This window comes from Schistocerca nitens, chromosome 6, assembly GCF_023898315.1.
Source record: "Schistocerca nitens isolate TAMUIC-IGC-003100 chromosome 6, iqSchNite1.1, whole genome shotgun sequence".
In the NCBI taxonomy this organism is placed as follows: domain Eukaryota; kingdom Metazoa; phylum Arthropoda; class Insecta; order Orthoptera; family Acrididae; genus Schistocerca; species Schistocerca nitens.
This window is the reverse complement of record NC_064619.1, coordinates 581125746-581129505: the sequence shown is the minus strand read 5'-3', so window position 1 is coordinate 581129505 and position 3760 is coordinate 581125746. Positions and strand designations below refer to the sequence as shown.

The 3760-nt window shown below is 42.0% G+C and overlaps 1 pseudogene; it reads left to right on the top strand.

The window, feature by feature from the left end:
* The first annotated feature begins 2213 nt into the window (after positions 1 to 2213).
* Positions 2214 to 2331, top strand: LOC126263808 (5S ribosomal RNA; annotated as a pseudogene).
* The last annotated feature ends 1429 nt before the right edge of the window (positions 2332 to 3760 follow it).

Genomic DNA, 3760 nt, shown 5'->3' with positions numbered 1-3760 from the left:
CATTCTTTTCAGGCTTTAGGGAAATCACTGAAAACTTAAATCTGGCTGCCTGGACAGGAGTTCGAACTGCCTTTCTTCCGCATGCGACTCCAGCGTCTTACCAGTTGGCCACGTCGCTCGATTACAAGACAGCGAGAACGACCTCTAAAGGGCAATAAATTGTTACGGCACAGAATAGTAAGATGTAGAAATTATAAAAAAAAATTGTTAAGACTCAGTCACACTGCCACAGACGAACTCAAGTCGTGTCAGAGATAAAGGTGAAAACAGGAAGACAGTCACTACGTCCCAGCTTGGTCAGGTCGTCGACACATTAGACACCGTCTGTTGAGTGAGGATATGCATTCAGCAGAAAGGAGACTACAACAGAGAACCAAAGGAAGGGAGCCAAGCTTGTTTGGTAACTCGTAAGACATGATGCAAGGAACCCTATCTCTTTCACACGAGCAGATAGCGAGGAACTGACAACATACAGATAGCGAAGAACTGACAACATTCAACAGCCTGTAAAGTGAATATAGCAGAATAAGGACAAATGCAGTCAACTGGAAATATAGGAATATGTGATCGATTTGAGATCCCCTGTCGATAGCACTCACGTCTTCATGAGACTAAAGAGCTAGATGTGTTTCACAAGAAAGTTATTTTCTCTATCCGTCCATACTGTGTCAATAGATAATTTTATTCGAGGTTATCCATAATGTTCGAAGACAGTTTATATCGTAAAATCCTTCTGCAAACTGACCACAGTGGTGTGGAGCGGAAATTCAGGGGATTGCTCCTATCGAATAAGGAATGAAGGTGTCAGAGTGAGTTGGGAATTTATTCCTTTAACGAATTAAAAAAAAAAGACAGTAATATCGGTCGAAAATACTGATACCATGTCAAAAGGTAGACAAACAAAGTACTGAACTACAAACTACGTGAAAAACGATGCCTGGAAAGCCCACGGAAGAGATAGCTAGGCTGAGACCGAAACTGGTGAGACGCCTACAGCTTTCAACAATGAAGAAGAAGAAGAAGAAGAAGAAGAAGTTATGTAGGTATGATGCTGATTAAGACTTCTTTTTGCTTTCTCGCTAGCTACTCTGTTGATCACGCAAGGGAGTATCACGCTAGATTTTTCCTCGTACTGCTGTTCATAGTGATTTGAACGAAGGTAACAAAATAATTATGACTTGATAAGCTACTTTAGCACCTTTAACAACAACCAAAGTTTCCCAAAACAAGAAATGTTTTGTTGAGCTTTAATCTCTTACGCAGTATCATAAAACCAAAATAAACTTAAACAAAGTAATTTTAGCGTGTAGCAGGAACAATGCATTTACGAGATTCCACAGTTTACGGGTTGGATGCAAAGTGGTCTTCTGCTACTGGCCAATATCATATGTGGGTCATCCTCCGAGATAACACGCTTAGTGGAAACAAAGGATGAATAGCGTGGTGGTGGTGGTGGTGGTAGTGGTGGTGGTGCGGGCAAGGGGGAAGTGGGATAGGAGGGGTGGGGTGATGTGTGAAGTGGAAGGCCGAAAATATATCCCTCGCAGCTTATCGTGCAATATCAGACAAGCAAACTACGCTCCTCTGTTATCTCTTGGCCAGAATGTCGTGTTTGCATGATCTACTTTTATAATTGGATCGAGTCACACTTATGCAATTGTTTGACAGTCCTGTACAATCAACCTAGGTATTGATGCAACATTAACACACATGAATAAACGAAATAAACGGATACGACTTTCAGCTTCAAATGATTTTTTTCCACCACAGTTGTATTAGAGGTAGCAGTTCAAGTATTTCAAACGCCTGCACCAACGTTTCATTAATAGATACAGGCATTCCGGGACACTTACGCTTCTTCTCTTACAGGACACCGACAATACGCTATCATTTAATCAGTGATTGCGTTTTCCGTGGCCAGAGATCACTAACGCATGTCAGTGTTGTGGCGCTCGACTGCGAATTAGCCGCTTTGAATCCTGTACGTATTTGGCCAGAAAGAATACGAGAGATAATCAGCAGCAGATTCTGCGCCAATGACCTGCGTTGAACATGAAATCTCAGCGCAGATTCTCATAGCGTTAGAACGTGGAACAATGTTGATAAGGAGTTATGCTCGGCGGATCCCTAGGGACGTTCGAAAGGAGTAAACTCACATTTTATCATCCATCTTGTCCACTTGCAACATTAACCCTTGTAATACCAACGCATTTGGCAACGGCCTTGCCACAGTGGATACACCGGTTCCCGTGAGATCACCGAAGTTAAGCGCTGTCGGGCGAGGTCGGCACTTGGATGGGTGACCGTCCAGGCTGCCATGCGCTGTTGCCATTTTTCGGGGTGCACTCAGCCTCTTGATGCCAACTGAGGAGCTACTCGACGGAATAGTAGCGGCTACGGTCAAGAATACCTTCATAACGACCGGGAGTGCAGTGTGCTGACCCCACGCTCCTCCTATCCACATCCTCCATTGAGGATGACACGGCGGTCGGATGATCCCGGTAGGCCACTCGTGGCCTGACGACTGAGTGCTAATACCAACGCATTTTCCATGACGTGTACTATCAAGGAGAGGAGCGGGGGAGCATACTTTATGCTCAGCACACAAAATTTGAATAAAAACAAATTTTTTAAATTGTCGTTAACTTTTATGAATAACATATTTTTTAAGTGGTTACTGATGTGTAAATAGGGCCAAGAACCTGGAAATGTGTTTTAGCGCAATCTTAGCAGTACCATCGTAATTTTCATAACTTGTACTGCCATGGATGGGGAACCTTATGAAGAACACAAAAAAATTTAAAAGAAATACAAATTACGTTAACTGTCGTTGACTTTTATTCACAATATACTTTTTAAAGATATACTGATTTGTAAGAAGGGTTCTGCACCTTAATATATGAATATGATATTTATCGAAGTCATATCCATTACAAAAATTTTTGGGTAAGTTTTACTGAAAATTTTAAAATAATTACGTAATATGGTGTAAAATAATCATTAAAAAATAAATATATTTTAAAATATGAAGTACAAGACTAGATTAGAATATTTTGAAAAGGTTGGTATAAAGTAACCCCACCCTGGTACTGCGAGCGTTAATAGCAGAACTGAAAGGCGACGCTACTCATCAATCACATGCTCAATACCGGTACACGCAAGCGTCCAGAACTAAAGGTTTGCACTCGATAATGAGTTTCGCGGAAACTAACCAAGTAAATATTTAGCAAGGGCGTTTCACGATACGAATTCACAAGAACTGGAAGGAAATGAACAAAGATAGCGTTGAAAGTTGCACTGATGTAGGTTACTACAGATGGAGCACAACGTCGGAAAGAACGATGATGGGGAAGGAAATGTTGTGCCCCTTTTTTTACAGGAGCTATCCTGGAACTGGCATTGAACGGTTTAGAAAAACCATGGGTGATCTAACTCTGGATGGCAGGACGGGAATTTGAATTTATGTCCTAAGCGATTCTCATGCTGAGTCACCTCACATGTTGTTAAATGTAGAAAAAAATTATTCGCGGTAAGTATGATTTCGTCAGCAATGCCTTATACGCGCACACGAGTACAGGATCATTAGAACGCAATACTCTCAAATGGTCCCTTTACAGAAGTTTTGAAACGCACCAGCCTGCCGCGGTAAGGTCACAGATACACGCATCCGGCACATCGCAGCCAGAGGAACTGTAATTTTGGGAAGTCACGCAACACACTTGAAGTGTGGCAGGCCTTCTCCTTTAGGACTTCATATTCA